Source organism: Podarcis erhardii (assembly GCF_964252035.2).
Source record: "Podarcis erhardii genome assembly, chromosome: 7".
NCBI lineage: Eukaryota > Metazoa > Chordata > Lepidosauria > Squamata > Lacertidae > Podarcis > Podarcis erhardii.
Window position 1 is genome coordinate 60,925,683 of NC_138511.1, and position 22,248 is coordinate 60,947,930.

Consider the following 22,248-nt stretch of genomic DNA (forward strand, 5'->3'; position numbering starts at 1 on the left):
CTCAGGATGAAAGGGAGAAATGTGCTAAGAGGAAAGCACGTTTGGCAAACCCTCATCATGATCAACTTCCACCTAGAAACCTATGTCCCTACTGTGGAAGGATGTGTGGATCCAGAATTGGCCTCCACAGTCACTTATGGACTCACTGTTAAAACTGTGCTCATGGAAGACAATCTTACTTGGCTATGAGTGATCGCCAGAGAAGAAAGAGACTAAGAAAAGGGCCACACCAGATGATCTCAGAGCCCAGGCTAGTTCACTTTCGGGAAATGGCCTTTCAGATAGCCTGGGCTTAAGCTGAATAGGGAATTTATAGGTCATAACCACCACTTTGAACTTTGCCCTGAAACAGACTGGTAGCTGATGGGGCTGTTGTCACAAGGGAGCGATATGCTTTCTAAAAGCTATATCACCTCCCTATATTTTTAAGGATGCCTCATGATCTGTGACTGAAATGGATTTAAAGAGTGCAGTTGTCCATAAGGAGAGCCAAGTGAAATCCGAGGAGTCTTCCAACTCAGTTTCTGAAACAGTCCATAAACTTGGAAATTGCCAAATTTATTGTCCAACAGTGTGTGGTGTAATTCTGAAACTAGCCCTTTCCTACATGTGCTGTACTGAAGGCATCCAGTTTCAAATGCAGACCGAGGCTTATGAAAGTTCTTCGTTCAGCTGATTTGGCGGGCAAAACTGTGGAACTGGAACATCAGAAGCCAGCATCTCTCCAGTTCTGGGAGAGAGAGTTGCTCTGGGGATTGAGGCTTGTTGTGTTCAAGCAAATCACCAGGTTGAGTCGTTCCCACCTCCTCCCATTCGCAGAAATTGATTATAGTGCTCTGATTTAGAGAACCCTGGGTGATCTAAATAGAGGTGTAGAGGGGAGGGCGAAGGAGCCAGAGCCCTCTGCCATCTCCCCTATGTCTGTAGTGTGGTGGTGAGGAAAGGATTTCCCAGGTCATGGAACATCTGTGTGGAAAGAAGGCCAAAGCGAAGAGCTTGCAATCTGGGAGATTTAGGAGAGTATTTCATTGCAATCCAAAGCACATAAGAATAGTTTTTGATTTCAGGCTGCAACTGGTGAAGTTGACCAGCTTCCCAGTATAACCTTAGATTAGGGATTCCTAGACTGCCTTCTCTTGATTTCTTGTAAATAATTTGCCTGCCTCCTCTCACACATTCCCCTCGATTGCAGAAGACCTCAATGTATCACTGTCAACATTGCGAGCGAAAAATTTGCATAAATTCCCTTATTTTGCATAACGCACCCTACATTTTGCTTTGCATGGGAATAGGCAAGACATGGAACTGCCTTTCCCCCAGTCAGTGGAAATCTGCCTGTGCACTTCCTTTTGTTTTTCACATGCAAGCTGAACTACTGTACTCAGGAAGCTGAGTTCCGTACTGCTGTACAATATCCTGCAGGTTTTCTGTGCTGCTGCAGAATTATTGGTTGCAGAATGCACTGATGTTATCCACAGAACATGGGGACCAGATGGCCATTCTAGATTTAAGTTCCACACCATATTAATCTGCCTGCCTGCCGGCCTTCAGAACACATTCCCAGTTCCCCAAAGGCACAGGGATCAATTCGCAGCTTGGTCTCAAGGGAAGGGAACTTTGCTGGCTTTTCTGCATTTCTCCGCTGAGCCATGTGTATCCTGAATCCTTCGCTCCAATGATCCTGAAAATGGAAGGAGTTACAGAGGCAAGCATAGTTTCCATGCCAACAGGACCAGGCTGCATGACACAGGCTGTTTTGCTAGGGACGCTTCAGTCAGGTTTTACATTTCATATGTGTGTAAACTGAACGGGAAATTTAGGGCCGGCCCTACCGTAAGATAGGAGACAGCTGCCTCCGGTGGTAGATATTACGTGCCATTCAAGGGCAGCAAATTGCCAGTTATTGGATTATTTTTATTTCCATGGTGTCACATTTTCAATTTCCCCTCAGGCTGGTTCTAGAAGAAGTTAGACTGATTAAAATGTACGTTTGATTTCAAAACAGTTCCCTTAACACCACACTTTTTCTCAAACAACAGTGCTCGAAAGTGATGTCTTCCAGATGAAAATATATTATTAGCACCATTTGTGAAAGCAACCACAATGGTTATGGAGGAGTGGCAGGATTTCTCTTTATCAGGGGCCAGCCCTTGAAGTTGATTTCATTGGACCCATTTCCAGATGTGCTAGGATCAGTTGATTGATGGCAGAGTCATGACAGGACAGTAGGAAACACTCCTTCAGACATTGTGTAATTCCTTATGAAATTCTCCACCAAGTAAGATATGATCTTAGATGGCCTAAAAAAAGACACATCCATGGAGATGTTAACCCATGAGAGGTCAAATGGAACCTCCAAGTTCAGAGGCAATATATCTGTTATCGAGTGTTGGATACTTGAAACACAGATCAGTGGGTGGACTTTATTCCCAGTATTTGTGCCTTTCTTGTTAGTGAGAACTTGAGGAAACAGGATGTGGGACTTAGAATGGGGGCACCTGCCTCATTTTCACAACTTAGACTCCTCCACCTATTGCCTTGCCAACATTTGATCTAAAGTAGAGAAGCATTCTGCAGCAGGTATGCTAGTAAAGAGCCATACAGCTGGAGAAGACTTCCAAGCCTAGTCACAAAAACACAACGGAGGGAAAGCACAAACAGGCTATGCCTTTAGACTGCACGCCTGCTGGGCCATGCTGGCTTGGTTTTGTTCTGCTGTAAACCAGTATCATAAAACCTGTGGCCCTTCAGATGTCGTCATCCCTGAACATTGGCCTTGCTGGCTGGAGCTGGTGGGAGCTGGAGTCCCATCAGCTCCAGAACATCACCCCTGCTGTAAATGGCTGTGGACATCAACCATGACATAGCAATAAACAAAGAAAATAGACTCAGCTAGCCATAATATGGACAGTTGGAAGTCTTAAGGGGCAAAGTTCCTTTGGTGGGCCCCATCCTATGTGGTGGACCTCTTTATGATTGTTTGTGTAGAGTATTGTAGAGTAGCTGTTTTTCTCTTCAACTGCATGTCTCATACCAGTATATCTGGCCTGGAATATGGGACTGACCGCAGCTCCCTTTTGAGCAGGCATAGGCAAACTCGGCCCTCCAGATGTTTTGGGACTACAACTCCCATCATCCCTAGCTAACAGGACCAGTGGTCAGGGATGATGGGAATTGTAGTCCCAAAGCATCTGGAGGGCTGAGTTTGCCTATGCCTGCTTTTGAGAATATGCTTAGTGAAAAATATGGGTTTGCACTTTGTCATGTGTGAAACAGCCCCAAGGATGCACCTTAAGATGGAAAGAGCCTTAGGAGGAATCAGCTCATTCATGCTTCAAGAACACATCTGGAGATGATCACTGGAGGTCAGGACCAAGATTGGCAGTGGGAAAGTGTGTGAAGGAATGTGGATGTCGCTGTTGTCATGCTTGCAAGCAATGTCTTTGTCTCCTCTTCATTTCCCCCCTCTTTTCATGCAGCAGCTACAACGGAACTGGCAGGAAGGACCACATTTTTCAATTATTGTGATTCCTTTTTATAAGGTGCCAAGAGGATGGTTGGCAAGTAGAGTTCCTCCTGACATGGAAGCTCGTATACACACTCAGCGGCATCAAACCAAGGAAATTAACAATAGAATACCGTTCCCTCCACTACTACAACTTGCAGAGAAACTGAACTGTGTCCACCCTGCAGGGCTGTCATGCTGTGCCAGGAGATAGAAGGTTTCTAACTTGGCAGATTTAACCGAGAGCTTCTCCTTAGAGGAATTTCAAAGGAAACTTAAATAATTTTAGCAGTTTCTCTGATGTGGTCCCAGACATCCCTTTTGTTTTGGGGGGAGTGTCACTGCATTTTGCCTAAAGCAAAAATGGAAACCACAAGTGGTGGAATCTTTTCACCAGACAGGACAATAGGAGTGGGGAAACTGTGGCTGTATACACACTGTCTGTCCCTTTAGAGCATATTCAAAGACCATCTGCCCCCTCAAAGAATTAAGGGCATTGTAGTTAGTTAAGGGTTGATGGGAATGGTAACTGTGAGGAGTTGTGCTGGTCCTGTGGGTTTCTGTGAGGTGAGGTCCGAGTCCAGTCTGAGGTCGAGGGAGCTGCATTGAGGCCGTCCATCAAAGCTGAAGCTAGGTCCAAGGCAGGGAGTTGGGAGAGGTCAGAAGATCTGCAGGACAGGGTGCAGGCAGGAACTGGCTACCAACAACGTTGCTCCCGCAACTTGGGACTGGGGCTGGCTGGCTTTTATCTGCCCCGAGGTATAGGGCGGCCCTGGTCCACAGGTGACTTGCCTCTCCTGGCCTGGAGGTGAGCACTCCTCCTGCAGGAACTTAGTTCCCTCCGCCTCTCTGCCCTGAGCCTCTGCAGCTCAGGAGAGGCTGGAGGGTTACTGGACCCAGAGGCAACCTCAGCTTTCCCTGACGGGGCTGAGAGTGGAATACTTGCAGGCAATGGGTCCTCCATCACCTCAGGAGCCTGAGCAGACTCAGCTGGTGTCTGCACCTGAGGATCCAGCACAGGTGGGGACCCTTCAGGCTCATGCCCCAGCCCTGGCTCAGTTGGTTCTGGAGGTGGGGAATCCTGTGCAGGCTGGGATTCCTCAGGTTCAGCCTCCAAGTCCGAATCCCAGGCCATCACAGGAGTAAACTACAGTACCCACAATTCTTTGAGGGAAATAATGTTCTTTGAATGTGCTTTAAAGGCATGGTGTGTGAATTGTAGCCACCAGATGATGTTGGACTACAGCTCTGATTTATCCTGAACCCCTGGCTACACAGGCTGGGCAGTTGGAGTCCAATATACCTGGAGGGCAGCTTTATAGGGCAGATGGGACTTGATGGGCTCTTTGTGACACCTGCTGGGCTGATAGGTGCAGTTCTGCACTTTGGCCATGTGCAGTGATGGCGTTATAGCACAGCAGAAATCAGGCTTGCAGTTTCTCCTGTGTGCAAGCTGCAGTGGGGATATGATAGAAGGATTAAGGGATGGGGGAAGAGTCTGATTGCTGTTGCCCTACAGCTTGGTTTGAGACCCCCCCCCCCACTTCAGAGGTACATTTTGATAAGTAGCGAAATTTCCTGTGTGTGCATGTTGCAGTTTCCAAGCATTATTAACTTCTTGTATCTGCCCCTCAGTTTGTATGAGAACAGTTGGTGCTTTCAACAACAACAAAAAAGAACCCTCCCCACCTGACAGAGACGGAGGCACTAATTTCCACATGTCTCCTCCTCAATCGAGATTATCTGCCCCCATCAATAGGAGCCCCTGGGAGAAAGAAATGGCTGTTTAAAAGCAATTCAAAGGAGCCCAAAGTAATTTATGGGAAATTAGGGTTTTGTCGCCGTCGGAGCATGGCAGGTTCCTCCCCTCGCTGTCTCGTTTTCCTGAGACTGGAGCCATAATAGGCAGCTCATGCCTCGCTCTGGAGGTGTCTCGCAAGGTGATATTTTAAACAAATCTCTCCTGGAGTCCGATAAGAAGAATCATTAATCCCTGATGAACAGGGCTGCGATTAAAGGCAGGAGAAAAGGAGAGGGACCAGGTTGGAGGGAGGGGTGGTGAAGGGGAGGAACTGACTCCTTTTGTTCAAGCTCAACGGAGCTAGAAAACAATTTTAATGAAAAATTTAAATAGACACCATCCGTCCGCTGGTCGGCTGCCTGATTTGATTGTGGGTTTTATTGGGTTTGATTAGGGCTTCTGTGGTGGGAGGGGCGCAGCCTAACACGTCTGCACATCTTCCTAGCTACAACTAGAGCACTCCCATTTACTCTGCTTTGTCAGGTTAAACAATAAACACAGTAATACCGGTATATCTTTAAAGCACATTCTTTCCCTCAGAGCATTCTGGACCTTGTAGTTTGTTAAGGGTTGTAACTCTGTGAGGGGTAAACTACAGTGCCCAGAATTCTTTGAGGGAAAAGATGTGCTTTGAATGTGCTTTAAAGGTTTAATGTGTACACAGAACTGTGGTGATCCCATTCACATCTAGAGTAAGGCAGGAATGCCTCTGGATGGCCTTGGACTCACCCGCCCTCTGTCTAACCTACCTCATAGGATTGTTGTGAAAGTGGAACAGGGAGTGGAAAACCAGGTATGCTACCTTGTGCTCCTTGGAAGACAGGTGTGTGTGAAAGGGGATCTAAATATAATGGATAAATAAAACAAGCTTCTCAAATTTGGCGGAGACATCACCAATTAGCACACATCTTCATGAGGCTATCTTTGCACTCTCCCCCTTAGAATTTAAGAGAAATCTGTGTTATTAAGTAAACCTGGTGCCACATGCTCAGACATACTGACTACAAAACACCATGGGCTATGAAAAAGAGGAACAAGCAGCCTTTTCTGGAGGATATCCTTTTAAGGATAGGGAACAGAGATGTAGACTCACTGAGCACAATCCAGTGGGAACCTCTCTTGTAGTCTCAGTGAAATGAAAGGAGCTGTGAAAAAAGAATTCTGTTTGCATCATGTTTGGGAAACAGGAAGTCATCGTTTTGGCCCCTTATTAAAAAGAATCACAATAATTGAGAAGTGTTGTCCCTTAAAGCTATTGCATGAAGCCGGAAACCCCCAGTTTATGAGTTATTTATCAGCATTGCTATTACATTTTAATCCCACCTTTCTTCCAACATGGAGCACAAGGAGGTATTTGTGTGGTTCCCAGGAGCTTCAGCAAGCTGGTGCTGACCTCCCATGGCTTCAGGTTAGGAAGCAGAATGCGGTATTTTCCAAGAAGCTCCAGGATACCTTTGGGTTGTAGGTAACATCATGTGTACTTGGCTTCAAATACCAGCAGTGGGAGTGTGCTGGAGCTGGAGTAGGTGGTAACTTGTGTACAGCCTGAGTCAGACCATTGCTCCATCTAGTTCTGTCAAGATGTCTCTATCTGGCCCTGTGAGCTCTCTCCAGGCCACGCCCACCCTCCACAGGCCACACCCCTCACAGGCCCTGCTTTGCTTTACAAGTGTTTTTGCCTAGTGGGAGTATGTCCTTGAACATACTCCTCTATTCCTTGTCCGAATAGAGGACAGAGTAGAAACTAGCTGACTTTTCAAATGTGAAACTTACACTTGTTGCTCCACCCACTTTTTGTTTCTGGCCCTGCCCACCACTTGCATTTGACTTGTGGAGAGTTGCCCAGAAGGGAGTTTGGTCCCCAGGTGGAAAAAGTCCCCCACCAAGAGCTGGCCTGCCCAAGAGGCGGATGAGATGGCTGCCTCAGGCGGCACGCCCAGGAAATAGCAAAGCCCCACTGCCTGGCGGGAGACCCCTCTCCTCTGCCCGGGGGTGGGGGAGAGATTCCACAAGGGCTTCTCCTTGAGTTTTGCCCCCACAGCCCATTGCTGAGGTGACAGCAGGACATTTCAGCTCATGTCCCCAAACACCTTGGATTGCCCCTATCCCCCATCCCCATGATCTACATGAGTTTTAAGGAGAGGGTCTTTCCCAGCCATATCTGCCATTGCCAAAGACTGAACCTGGGGACCTTCTGCATGCAATTCATATGTTCTGCCACTGAGCTACCATCCTGACTTTAGAGTTTTAAAACAAATGGAGTCTTTTCTATAATCAGTCAGCACTCTTTCAATGATTTTATGGTTTTCAACATACAATACCAGATGCTAAATATCAGCAAGAACCTCTGGAATCTTGCTAGTGCTTTGCACAGAGTGAGGGTGATGCTCAACTTTTGTAACAATGCAATAGCTCAGTATTGTCTACACTGATTGGCAGCAGGTCTCCAGTATTTCAGCCGGGGTGTTCCCAGTCCTTCCTGGAGATGCTGGGGACTGAACCTTAGACATCTTGTATGCAAAACAGATGCTCCACCACTGAGCTACAGCCCTTCCCCACTCCACCTGTTGTGCTAAGAATGCCCCCTTAACCTCTGGTTTATTTCTCTTGCTCCTCCCCTGCTGAAACAGTCTGCTGCTCTTATCAACGTTCTTTTAATTCCCCTCAAAACACCTACAGATGTTTCACCCACAAAGGGCCTTCTAAATTCACATTGAATTTCACATTCAGGCAAGCAGAGCTGTGTGAAGATCTCCTGCCAAATTCCATGAAGGTTATTTTTTAAACTTCCTGCAGAGGACCTACAAAGAGGAAGCTGCCTTTTACCAGTCTGGGGTGATTTTCTACTTAGCCTAGAATTGCTTCCTCCGGCTGTCTGTGGTTCTCCAGGGTCTCAGGGTGAGACAGGTCTTTCCCGACACCTGGCTACTATGTAAACTCTTTTTAACCAGAGGTGCCAGAGACTGAACCTAAGCGCATGAGCTCTGCAACTGAGCCATGGTCTCCCCCCGTGTTACACCAGCACAGCACTCTCCCAGTTGGTTTCTGTAGGTCACAACCGGTGATCTCAGAGTTAAAAGGGGCTGCGATGGCAAATGGATTTGCCACCGATCACTGTGGAGTCAACTGTTGTTTTCTCCTTCCTTCCTGCTCCTGAATGTGCCTGCTTTGCGCCAGGCCCTTTGGCACCCGTTCCCCTCTATTCTGTCCCGGCCAACTGCTCGGCGTTTCAAGGTTGCGTGTGTGTGGATGTGTGTGCCGCTTTGATTTGTGCTTTGTGAATCACACTCGTATAGCCCAGAGTTGTGACAGAGGCTGCGTTTAATCTCTCACTCTTCACAAAGGGAGCGGGGATAGGAGGCGATTAGTGGGATGAGAGCTTCTTTTTGAAAGTCAGAAGCGCTGGGTCTTGGCGAGAGAATTAATGAAGCCGTTGAATTATGGATGGACTTTGAGAAAGTAAACACATCCAGAGCAGGTTGGGACTGGCAATGTAGCGTAGCTTGGTGTTCCGTCGTCTGGACCTCTCTTTCTCTCCGCTGCCTTCATCCTCTTTCATATTAAGCTTCTTGTAGCTTAGCAATGCAGCTTAGAGCACAGGGGAGGGCATGTTTTATTCCAGGAAGATGAGGAAAGGAAAATCCATATAGAAATGATTTGAGGTTACAATTGCATTCACTCTTTTTCAATTCAGCCTACATCTGAAAATCTGAGAGAGAGACTGTGTTGTTGTTGTCTTGTCTGCTTATTCCTAATCAGAACTTCACAAAATGTTCACCGGTGCACTTTTAGGGGAGAAAACAGTGCCCCCACCCCAATTTATATATTGCAGAGAGATGGAGGTTGGTTCGTCCGGATCACATACCCTCCAAGTGTCTTGATTTTCCAGGGACGGTCACAAAATTACATAAGCCGTTCTGGTTTCTGATCCCAGAATGTCTCGCTTTTCCTTTTTCCTACACTCCACATCTCGTAGAACAATTAGAAGCGATGTGTGGGGGTAAAAACGGAGTCCTGTTTATCCTGAAAATAAGATACCCACACCAAATGGAGCCAGCTGTTTCGGGGGGAACAAGGGGAATGTTGGTTCCTTTATCTGTAGAAGGTGTTGCACACTATCCTTTCCCTTGCACATTTTTTCTTTACAACAACCCTGCGAGGTAGGTGAGGTAGAGAGGTTGTCATTGGCTCAAGGTGACTGATGTAGATGAGTATATGATGTCTTATGTGTGTGGGAGAAGCTTCCTGATATAGAATAGAATGTTCCTATTTTCATTGGAGAAATGTTGGCGGGTATGTGATCAGGGCTGTCCAACACACTAGCCAAGGGCCACATGCGGCCCTCAATGACTTTTTGGCAGCCCTCACACTGCCTTTCCAAAGCTGGGTAAGCAAGGTGCTTGGCTTTGGGAAGGAGGCATGAGGGCTCTGATATGGTCCCAGAGTCCTCCATCGCCTTCCTCAAAGCCTAGCTAGCACTTTTCCAGCTTTGGGAAGAAGTTAGGAGGGCTCTAGGACCTTGTCAGAGCCTTGTCTCTCTTTCCCAAAACCTGGCACCTCATTTATCTGGCTTGGGAAAGGCACCATGAGGGCTGGGGGGGGGGCGACCACTCCTTGCTCCTCCGCAACAAGGTAGTGTGTGGCCTGCTGGTTCCATGTTGTAGGACTCTTGTGACTCACTTGGTATGAAATGTTGGTCAATCCCTCGAGGAACCCTCCCCCCCATGACTCTGCTTGTAAAAAGAGGTCAAACCAACTGGAGAAGTTTAACCAGGCAGATTTCCTACTTTTACGGAAATTATCTGGGTGGTTGCTCTCCTCAGTGATGACCATGGACTGTTTTGGAAGGGCTATTTTTGTGCCAACCCTAAGAAATGTGGGTGATTGGAGGGTGTGTGGAGTTATGAATGAGAGGTAGGAGGAGGAGGCTGTAGTGGATCTAGATTCCAGGAACTGGAAATTGAGACAGTGGGAACTGCTTTACTGCTAAGTATTGACTTGGGTAGGGAAATGGTCCAGACTAGGTTTTGAATGATGCCCTTTCTTGTTATTTTAGTCTGCCCTTGCGCCTAACGTTTCAAATGCTTTTAGAAGTATCCCCTCCCCTCTACAATATAATCACAATAACTCTTCAGATGGCTGTTATATACAAACCTTATTATGGCATGGTGTGGAAAAGGCAGATAGAGAGAAGCTGTCTTCTTTGTCTCTTAATGCCAGAACTTGGGGCCATTCCACGAAGCTGAATGTTGGAAGATTCCGTGCAAACAAAGCAAGGCACTTGCAGTTGAAATGTGGAATTAGCTACCATGGGATGCAATCATGGCCACCAACTTGGACAGGGAGATTAGGCAAATGTGTAGAGGCTACAGGCCATCAATAGCTACTCCCCAGGATGGCTATGTTCCTCCACCACTGTCAGAGGCAATATGCCTCTGAATCCCAGTTGCTGAGAACGACAAGTGGGGAGAGAGCTATGGTACTTTTGTCCCACTTGTGGACTTCTCAGAGGTGCATCTGGTTGGCCACTGTGACAAAAGGATGCTTGACTAGATAAGTCTCATCCAGCAGCAAGGCTCTTCTTATGTAACGTTTAGTAGAACCAAATTTTGTTTTGTTTTGACTCTGCCTAAAGCCTTATTGTTCACCCTACACCTAATTGCATTCCCGCACTATCCAGTACAGAGAAGTGGTTGGTCCAGCCAAGATTGAAGGTCTGCTGGGAGTGGAGACAGCCAGGGAATAAGGATGCTCACTTGATGGCTGCAGTGAGGATTGAGATGGGGGGGAGCTGGCTCAGCAGGCTTGCATGCCTCCCCGTCCTCTCTTGGTGCAGGCTTCAGCCCCTGCTGTGGCTGCAGGCAGCTCAACCGAGCATCTCAGCTTTCAGGAATGTGAACTGAATGGGTGATGTGAACGCCGTCACTTTCAATGACTACCTCACAGGCCTGTTTTGAAGATGTGTGACATAACCGTAAGCCATTTGTGCACTGAAAAGTGTGATAGAATTACTTAATGTCTGCCCTTCTGACCCCAATAAACCACCGCTGAGGTGCTGATTTAAAACGAATGGCACAATATATCTAAACTTAAATATATCCAGCTCCATTTTCAGTTTCTTGCGCCTCTCATTGCTATCCATTTTCATTGTTGTGTTTGACGTACAAAGGGGGATGCCATTTCCCACCAGGAAATGCAGGAAGCTGCTTTACATTAAGTCAGACAATTGGTCCATCCACCTCAGCATTTTCCACACTGACTGGCAGCAATACTCCTCCAGGGGTCTTTCTCAGCCCCATTTGGAAATGCCTGGGACCTTCTGCATGCAAAGCAGATGCTCTACCACTGAACTGGGGGAATGGGCTGGATCTTGTGGGTAAGAGAGCTTGAAGGGAAATATCATGCCTTAGCTATTCATTAGACTTTGGAAACTCTATTCCAGCTGTGCAGGCCCCATTCTTGGTGAGCTCCTTGGGATATTCTGCCCAGGTGTCAACAAGTAACTGAAGGATCTTGCTTAGAGTCCCCCAGGGGACCTTTTAGATTCAGGAATACAGATGGAGGTGAGCTGGAATGGATGGACTTTATTCAGGGGCAATTATTCTGAAGTTTCTTAATCTTTCAGAGTGCCCAAGCACTTCTTTCTCCACAAATATTTAGGTGAGTTCTGGGAGGAGAAAAGCAAGTCTTCTCCTGAGAGCTGAAGGATACGTGTAAAGTTGGTTTGCCCACTGGACCAGCTTTGCTACCTCAGAACTAGGAATGGAAGAAGGGAGTGATTTCCATCTTGACCTGTATTCATTGTTGTAAATAAAAAAATATGCCCTTTTCCCTTATGGGGTATCCAAGAGCCCATATAGAGTCCTTACATAGGTTCTCTATTGGTAGGAGAAAATAACAGAGGCCAACCAGAGAATATTGAGAAGCAAAGCAGCTAGTAAGCTTGATCTTTATTGATCTGTTGCAACAGGGTACTCCCCTCACACGCAGGAGAGGAAGAGGACCCACAAAAATGCTGTGCAAGGGTTTATAAAGACTTTTGAAATTCCCATCCTCTAGATCAAGACCACCCCCAGAAACATTATGCATACATCACAGAAGGGGTGTAACCTAAGACCACCCCTCAGATACATCCCACCTACATCACAGAAATTTTAATATTGTTTTTCTCCTGTTGTTGTTTATCTCCTGTCTAGCAGGTTACTTGATTGGATTTCCTGGGGAGCCTGGCCATTCTTTTGTAGTGGTAAAATACTTATTTCCTGGGCCAGGTCACAGGCTCACACCTTATTCATATCTAAAATGTGTCCTTAAGACAGGATTTGTGAGGAAATAGACAATGGGGAGACTTTTCCAGTTTGACCTTGCAGAGAAAACATTTGGTCAGTTTAGGAATCAAAATGGTTCCAGGTTGGCCTTCCTGTGTTGATCTATGTATGTGCGGTTATGAACATTGCCATATATCTAAGACCATAAAATTCCTATCACATCATCACAATAAGTGCTGTTTCCATTCTGCTGCAGTTTGGTTTCTTTCAAACACTATATTATTCATATTGCTGGTTGCAAATTAACATGTCATATATCTATTTATATAACTTATGTTCATTTCAGTATAAAGGAACCTATAACAACAACAAGAAGTTGTTTGCAGATTTAAAAATATGAGTGAATGACAGGAGTATTCTCTTGACTGATTTCCAATTCTAACTATAGACGAACATGAGGACTGCAACAATTTCCACTTCCTTTTGTGTTCTCATCATCATTGCCTGAAATTCCTCTTCAGAACTAATGTTTTTCCCACCTGAGTTTTTACCCATTTCTACAGTTCCCCAGTCTGCTGCTACCTCTGCCTCTTGTACCTTGCCTTGGGGACAGTAAAGTGAGCATGAGGGTTCCCCCTACAGTGGTGGCAGGAAAGTCCAATTACATTTTAATTAAAGCCCCAAATTAAGACCACAGATTTTCAGAACGGAGCTGTCAGTTCCCAAATAAAACTATGCTTGGCTTAAAGAGAAATGGCTGTTTCTGACTCTCTCAGAGCAGAGCCAGAACCACCAGAGATGTTAACTAAGGGAATATAACAGTGCAGGGATCCAATTAAAAGCAACAGATGACTCTACATGGGTGTTTGCAACTTTATGCCATCATAACTGGTTTCAATTTAACAGGGACTAATCTGCCTTCTCTTTCCCAAATGCCTATGAATACTGGATGTGAGAAATCAAGATCATTGGGAGAAACAATAAAAGATACCCATAAACAAAAGGTCTTTTTCTCACATGAAAGAAAAGGATTAAATGGAGCTGGTGGGAGGCTGATGAGATAGGGAGGCCTGGTGGAACACATTCTACCTGTCTCATTTGGGGATGGCAGAACGTGATAACTGGGTCTCCAAAAGGCCTTTGAGCAAGCACCTCTTAATCTGTACATTATTCCTTTTCTTCCACAGGACTAACAAAAAGCGACTACTTCATGGTGTCCCACCTCTTCTCCAAGGAGCTTAAGGTGTTATCAACATCCTCATTTTACCCGCATAATGACCCTGCACGTAGATTAGGCTGAGAGTAAGTGGCCCAAGGTAGCCCAGTGAGCTTCATGGCTGAGTGGGGATTTGAACCCTGGTCTCTGCGGATAGGGCAGCTTCTGTCAGAACATCCCAGAGCACAGTTCCAGCACCTTTGGTTTGTTTTTTTTTTGCACTGCTTTGTCCATGAAGTTTCTCAGCAAGCAAAGGAAGTCCCTGACTGGTGAGGTGCACAGGACGGTGGCTGAAGTGGCCTAAGTGGGTGGGTGGGGGCGAGTGGTGAGCAGTGAGCTTACCGTGATTTTGGTTTCAAGAGGGTGGTCCCATCGTCTGGGTTGGCGACTGAGGCGGTGAGTTCCAGCACCTTTTCCCCTAGAAAGAAAATGGCACTGTCTCCGGCCATTGCCTCCCCAAATTGTTACATGTCCAATTTTCACAATGGTCCAATTTTCCAGTGGCAAATGGTTTTGGGCCTATTTGCAAACTGGAAAAGCTGTTGTGGACACAATACACACACACACACACACACACATACACACACGCTGAAACCAAGCACATATCTCAGCCTACATAGCAGGTGTGATGGGATAATGAGCTGCTTGTGCGTAAAAGCTTGATCCCTCTGGGGTTTGGCTGGTCATCCAAACCGAGGCACTAACGGAGCCCCCAAAGCATGACTCCGTCAGTCGCTGGTAGAATCTGACAGTGGGCGTCTACGGAATTTACACCAACATAAAAGCTGTTTGACGGACATGCGCCTTCGTGACTCTCTGCGTGACAGTTTCCGGCGAAGGGTGGGAGTTCCCAACAGGGGTCCCGTTACCTCTCCACTACTCTCACTGGAAGCATCCCAGAGCCTCCCCTCCGCTGTGACTCCTGCACTCCCCCTGCTGGTTCCCTCTTCTGCTGCAGATTCTCTCCTATTCTCCTGGAGCCTGTCCACCACCTGTCTCTCCGATGGCAGTTCCCTGACAGCAGGTAAAGAGGATTGTGGGACAAAGTGCTGCTGCAGGTGCCGGAGCAGGCCTCTGTGGGTACCCGTGCGCCTGCAGGCACCCCACTGGCTAGTTGAATGTGTGTGGGGCTGGGCATCAGGGCCACCAGTGGAATGGTGGTAGGTGGGAGTGTATTGTGTTATGTATTCAGTGGTCTGTGTTTGCCTGAGCTTGAGTCTGGACTAAGGATTCTGAGCCCCAGTGTTCTGATTTGATACATGATATCCAAATCACAGACCATTTCAGGATTTGGGCCTCTGCCATTGGCCCTTACGATTCGCAGCTTGGAAGTTTAGGCAGCCAATCACGTTGGGAGTGGGAGTGGCCCAGGCCTTTAGCAATGTATATAAGCAGTTGCTTTGCCCCTGCTGTCCAGTTCTGTTAGTGCAATAAAGGTTCTTGCTGTTATCACTGTGTCTTGCCTTGTGGATACCCACCCACACTTCATATTGCACGGGTGCAGAAGTGGTGAGGGGGGACCTGAGCTGATGTGGACAGCTTACAGATGCTGACAAATGGGACGGCTCAGCACCCACCTGTGAGAGGGCAAGGCCAGATTATGTTGCTCTCTTTGTTAATGCGATTTTCGGTGTGTAATTTGCTTTTGTAGCTTCTTGTGGATCAAAGGTATTTATTTCACACACAACACATCAAACATTCATTGAAAACCCTGATCTCCATGTCGGCTTGGAACATGTGGAGCTGGTGATGGAACTTGGAAATCCCCAGAGTGGATTTCACGGGTGCTTGTCGTACAGTAGTTGCTCTGCCCAGCCTCCTGCTCCAGGCTCTTTGCTCTGCGTACGCAGCTCCATCTGAAGCAGCATCAGGATGTTCTGTTCCAGTTTCCTGGCCTCAATGCTCCCCCCCCCCCCGCCAAAGGCTTTTTGGTTCAGCACTTAAGAGATCCCAACAAACAAAACACAGAGGGATAGTATTTTTTATAGCTGTCAAGCAAGGGGTAGGCATATCCTCTAGGCTTTTCTCCAGTTAAAGAGATTACTGATGCTTACATGAGCATTGATGGCTGGTGGCTACTAGCTCTTGTTTCTCACCTGACTGGGTCAGCTTGGCAGGCTGGAATGTATCTAGCGACAGAGTTATCTTTTGGCCAGACTAGTCTCAGGGTGACATTTAAAATCCTGACTTTCTTCGTTAACTAACACCAGTATTTATAGTGATTAAAATCAGCATTTGTTATCATGTAGGACAGAAAAAGATAATCTTAGAAAAACCATATCTTCTCTGACTGGCTTTTTAGAAACCTGTCCCTTGCTGTCTTTGTGGCTCAATTCCCCCGCCAACCTCCCCCCCCCCAAGAGTGGGACTGCACTCAAGAGATTCTGCTATTACAGGGTACATTTTTTGTTTCTTCTTTTTTATTATCTGTCAGCATTTTCCTGAGAGAAAAGTAGGTTGGCTGCGTACCTATATGCCCTAAGTTATGGTTATAAAATGGACATTTACATTTAGAACCTTGTAATTAACCCAAGTATGAATCTAGTCTGCCCATGGCATAGGGAGCCATTTTCCTTTCTTGTAAAATTCCGAGTTAATTTGACCTCCAGATTTGAATGTTCTACACTTCCCTATTCTTTTAAAAATACATTCTGATAAACAGATGCTTTCATTTTATAGGAGAAACTGAGGTACCTCCAAATGCCTAGAAGACAACAGTAAGGAAATTACAAAGAAGCGTTCTGAGTAACTGCAAAGTAATTACTACCTTTTAAATATGCTGCTTTATTTGAAGAGGAAAACATCTGAAAGTACAAAGGTAGGAAGCTGCTAAAAAACAACAAACTTGGTTTCCCTGAGGTTCTCCATGAAATGGTTCTCTGTAAATGCTCAGAGGCACTCTATTTTAATTAAAACTTCATGTTTTGATGCACACATTAAGTCCTGCCATTAGAACTGAATGTAATCATGAGGAGCAAAATACCTGTAACTTTGCCAGCTGTGTTGCTGATCAATTTCCCCCTCAACATTAAAATACACAGTAAAAATGCTCACGGTATGATGTGCATGGGATATATGGAGTGTTAATGGAGGGGTAGTACCTCTGGTGGGGGACACGCCATGTTCCTTCTGGCATAGTTGTAGAGGGAAGTGAGGGGCAGATGGGGCTCATCAACCTGGGAAGGTAGCCCATCTAGGAGAAGGAAAACTCTGAACCTAAACCTCTGCTGTGGCTATATTCATTCAAGATAAAGGCTTTGGGAGTAAATCCCAAGGAAAAAGCCATACCCACTGCCTTGTGGGACATCTTCAGGAGAAGAAAAGTCCAGGTAATAAACACTATACAAATCTGGAGTGGAGTCCTTAAGATAGTTGCATGGTGTCTTGTATGCCTCCTTCCAGCATCTCCTGCGGCTGAGCTGGTGCCAAATGCTTTGGTCTGCTTTTCTTTGGACCACATCAGTGATGCCGAGAGGAGGTCTTGTCATCTGGGCAGCCCAGGACCTCCATACACATTGCCCAGGCTTGCGCCCCAGGGAGGTTGCTTTGGTGCTGCTAATGCAGCAACAACAATGCCAGAGGCAGTAGTTATGAGTTATCAGTCTCTGCAGTCACAGCAGTTGCTGTCATTCTCCAGTGGTTTGACTTCACCCCCAGAGGTGCACTCCATTGTCTCGAGACAGATGGATGCCAACAATGATATCAATGTGTGTGTATTTGTGTATTTGCAACTAGAGTTCGCATATTGCACTTCTGTGCAGAGACACACTTTGTATCTCACCATGGGCTTCCCTGGGTGAGTGCCTGGAACCCCTGGAATCTCAGACCTCTCAGAGATTGGGGTGGCCTGCAACAATATCATGTTTCTTCTAGTACCATATGTCTCGGGAGAGATTGTTCTTGCATTTCAAAAATGCCACGGCAAGGCCAAAAATATATTATGTCTGATTGTAGGAAGTTTGTGGACACAGAGTTTCCTTCAACATTTCCGTTTCAAATTGCCTGCTTGTTTCTTTACATACCATTAGTATTATTATTGTTATGGGTGACGTTATTTTGAAAGACCTCCTGCATTATTTACATGTTTCCAAATGGTCTGCTAAGCCACTTTATATAATTACTGCTTCTCAGGCACTCTATCGTGTAGAGTACAAACAGCAACACCTTAATTAACTTCTTTTGGCGAGAAAACTCATTCATGTTCCCTGCCATCAGAGAACAACGTGTTTTGGAATTTGATCTTGAGAAGGAGATGACAGCTAGGGACATGGTAGTGTTTGTTGACATTCTCCAGGTTCTTTAAAGATGCACAAAAAGGGGTAGCCATGACACGAATGTGACCCGACATGGATGGCTCCATAGTTACATGGATCTCTGTACTTCTAGGGATCAAAACACTTTGCACAATGACTTCTGTACCTTGATGAGGTCTAAGATTGCTGAATGCCTCCTTTTCTAGCTGTGCTTTATTTTTCCAGAGTGGAGATAGGCTTTCCCCCTCAAACAGAGTTGAAGGGAATTTGAAAGAAGGATCACAGTGCATCCCATTTTTGCTTCCAGTCAACAGTTTTAAAAAATGACAATAAAAAACCTGCCAATTCTGTTTGCCTGATGATGAGAGTTGTCATGACACGGTTGAAGTGTGGCAGAAACTTAACTTCCCTGGTTCAGCTCCTCTTCACCACAAGCCCATTACCAACTCCCCTGATGTTTGGGCTCAACTCGTAATAGGCTCCACCTGTTGCGATTCTTGAGTGTCCTCCCCATTGCTGCCCTGCCCTTGCTTCCATTTTCCCACCCATTTCCAATGCATGGCAGCAGGGATGTGGAAGAATCCTATGGGGAGTTTCAATTAGGCCTTAAAGCAGGCAGGCATGGGAATGACACGTAAGAAAGGTGTAAGAAATCCATCCATCCAAGATGGATGTGACCCAAACAGCACCATGGTTTGTAAGAAATATTCCAGCTGTGCAAAAGCAGGTGTGGAACTTGAGGGGAAACAGTGTAGCCTGAGAAAGGTTTCCAAGGTCAAAGTAGAGAGTCTTGGAGCGGCACTACATACAGCCCCTGGGTTTGAGCTTCTCCACCCCTGCCTTAATGGCACAGGCACAGTACTCAAGGCTGCCAGAAACCATGTGAGTGGGGGGATGTAGCCCAAGCTTTCACTGAGATGGCCACCCTGTGTTTGAACTGCGCGACTTCAGTTTGCTCACAAGGCTGAATGCTCCTCCAGAAAGAAATATTCTGTCCACATAAATACTAAACGTTGTGCAGGCAGGATCCACGGCCTCACCTAGTTTTCAATAGGTAAAAATATTTTCTTCTGGGGGCATTTACCTGTATTGATGTTGCTGAAATTCACAATCACCACCTCAGACTTGAACTTGGCCAACTCAGAATATGTTCTTTTCAGACTCACAGTGCTTGACCGCATTTCTGATTGAGTGGCATGTAACTCCCAGAGTTATTGGCTCAGAATTTAAATTGAGCCATCCCTCTCCTCCTTAGTGCCTTGAGTCTTGCAGTGACAGCACCCTCCACACTCAGGGGATTTAGTTCAAGCATCCTAAAAATTACACATTCCTGAAATTTCCTATCCCTATCCTGGGTTCAGCAGTATATCAGGGACAAGACTCTGGGGTGCTGGTGGTGCTGGTAAGGATTTAGGTGCCCTAGAAAACTACATTTTCCAGCAGGTCACTGTTATCCATTAGCTGTGGTCCTGCATTCTCTGGGAAGGTCAGGATCTGGATCTGGTTTGGATCGGTGGTCTCAACATCCCCAACATTGCCACAACTTCTCTGTGTTGCAGTGGGGAGTGCACCTCACTGTGCCCCATCCCTGTGAATGCAATGCTGCCACCACTGTGAGATCACTGCTGCTGCTCCAGCCCCCTTCATGAATCCCCACTATTATCATCCGTGACCCTGTTGTTGTTGTAGGCCTCTCAGATTGACCTTCCATGAGATTTCCCCATTGCAACTGTCAGGAAAGTGTGAAGAGTGGAGCCGGCAGCCATCAAACCCCATTTTGTGTCCACTGATGTAGGGGGGATGTGTCAGCGCCCAATTTTTGGAATTGTGCTCAGAAAACACAGCCAAGAAGACACAACTGTGGAACATCTGCCTTGCTTGCAGGTGGTCCCAGGTTCAATCCCCAGCAGCGCCAGGTAAGCCTGGGAGAGCCTTTTGCCTGAAGTCCCAGAGAGCCACTTTCAGTCAGTGTAGACAATCTCATTGTGTGGTATATTGCTCATGGTTTCTAGCAGCCCAGGACACTGTCCTCTTAGGTCCAATGGAGGCCTAAACCAAAGCCTCTCTGCTTCCTGTGAGTCTTCCACGGTCTCCTTGCCATGTAAATGTGGGTGCTGAAGAGCAGGGGTCACAAACAGAGGGTCTTTTGGGGATGCTGACAGACCTATTCTGCTCCATGAATTTATCCAGTCCTTTTTTAAAGTCACCAGAACTAATGGCCACCACCAGCACCACATCTTGTATTAGTGAACCCCATAAACCAATTACGCATTGTGTGATGTATTTCCTTGGTCCTGAATTAGCCCACAGCTGGTCAGTTTCATTGGGTGAGCCTGAGTTCCAGTACTGAGAGAGATATTTCTCCCTTTGTGGTGACTGACCATAGTATAATCTTCCTCCATTACTCTTCCCAAATGATGATGTCCAGTCTGATGATGTCCGGTGCTAGAACAGAGCTGATAGCTAGCCTCTGCTGGATTCATAATCTATCTTTCTACTGGATTATAAACTAGCTGCTAGCACAATGGAAAATGATTTCCTCTGTATAAAATGATCCTCCTCCTCCACCTCCTCCTCTTGATTTGTCAGGGATAGATGCCTCTGTGTGTTGTTGTCTGTAGGATGTGGGGATACCTGCTTGTTTTCCTAGCCTAGCAGCCACATATATCCCTCACAAGAAGCAGGTGACACCTTGACACTGACAAGTCCATCTGTCACCCATTTGCCAACAGTCAGCCGCCACCACCACAGGACTCATCTGTCAAGCAGCTCCAGTACCGATATGATGCGTCTGCAAGGCCACAACTGCCTGTCAGTGGACTGACTTCTCTAGAACATCGCCGCCTTAACCCTGCCTCATTGTGACAGCTTGAAGCCTCAGGCTGGACTCTCAAGTGCAGTCGGAGGTGATGCTGCTTCAAGGCAGACGATCCTCAAGGTGAAAGGGGTCTCATTGTAACAGGAATATGGGCAGTGAAAACAATCCAGAGATAGTTTTGAAGACATGTGCATCTTTGTGTTTCAAGCAGCATTCACACTCCAGATCCCTGTTACTATTTCTAAGAGTAGCTTCATACTAGCACTTTTATGTTGTTGGAACTATGGTTTTTCTTCGTAGGTGCACCTCTTACTGCTTTTCATTTATTTTCTTTCTTTTTAAAAAATGCTCAGATAAACACTTTCATATCTGAATATGGTTCGGATATCCTAGTGTCGCACCAGCACTTTGGGGGGAGAAGTTGAAAGTAAATGGAGAAAAGAATCACACATTTTATTAGATGTGATCCTAAACTGATTTCTCTTATTGTTGTTGATTAGTCGTTTAGTCGTGTCCGACTCTTTGTGGCCCCATGGACCAGAGCACGCCAGGCACTCCTGTCTTCCACTGCCTCCCGCAGTTTGGTCAGACTCATGTTTGTAGCTTCGAGAACACTGTCCAACCATCTCGTCCTCTGTTGTCCCCTTCTCCTTGTGCCCTCCATTTTTCCCAACATCAGGGTCTTTTCCAGGGAATCTTCTCTTCTCATGAGGTGGCCAAAGTACTGGAGTCTCAGCTTCAGGATCTGTCCTTCCAGTGAGCACTCAGGGCTGATTTCCTGAAGAATGGATATGCTTGATCTTCTTGCAGTCCATGGGACTCTCAAGAGTCTCCTCCAGCACCATAATTCAAAGGCATCAATTCTTTGGCGATCAGCCTTCTTTATGGCCCAGCTCTCACTTCCATACATCACTACTGGGAAAACCATGGCTTTAACTATACGGACCTTTGTGGGCAAGGTGATGTCTCTGCTTTTTAAGATACTGTCTAGGTTTGCCATCGCCTTTCTCCCAAGGAGCAGGCGTCTTTTAATTTCGTGACTGCTGTCACCATCTGCAGTGATCATGGAGCCCAAGAAAGTAAAATCTCTCACTGCCTCCATTTCTTCCCCTTCTATTTGCCAGGAGGTGATGGGCACAGTGGCCATGATCTTCGTTTTTTTGATGTTGAGCTTCAGACCATATTTTGCACTTTCTCTTATACTGTTGGAATATTCTGTTAATATAAACAAATATAAAAGGTGAGCACACAAAATGAATTATTATCCTATGTACTTTATTACTATTATATTATGATTATTACTATTCTCATTATTTTTTCTGTTTTGCATCTCCTCCTACTGTTTTTAATTTCGATTATTGGCAGGGCAAATGTAAACGTCAATGCC

At 46.2% G+C, this 22,248-nt stretch overlaps 1 long non-coding RNA gene across 2 annotated transcripts in view; it reads right to left on the bottom strand.

Moving 5' to 3' along the window:
• The window catches only part of LOC309346589, a 48,044-nt gene that overhangs the window by 20,064 nt on the left and 5,732 nt on the right, over nucleotides 1–22,248 (bottom strand). The window contains exons 3-4 of one of the 2 annotated variants that reach the window (XR_014158697.1): nucleotides 14,133–14,208; nucleotides 12,855–12,931 (exon numbers count right to left, since the gene is read on the bottom strand). This is a non-coding gene — a long non-coding RNA (uncharacterized lncRNA). Of the gene's footprint in view, nucleotides 1–12,854; nucleotides 12,932–14,132; nucleotides 14,209–22,248 lie in introns of those variants that run through there. The other variant, XR_014158696.1, reaches the window with a different exon arrangement.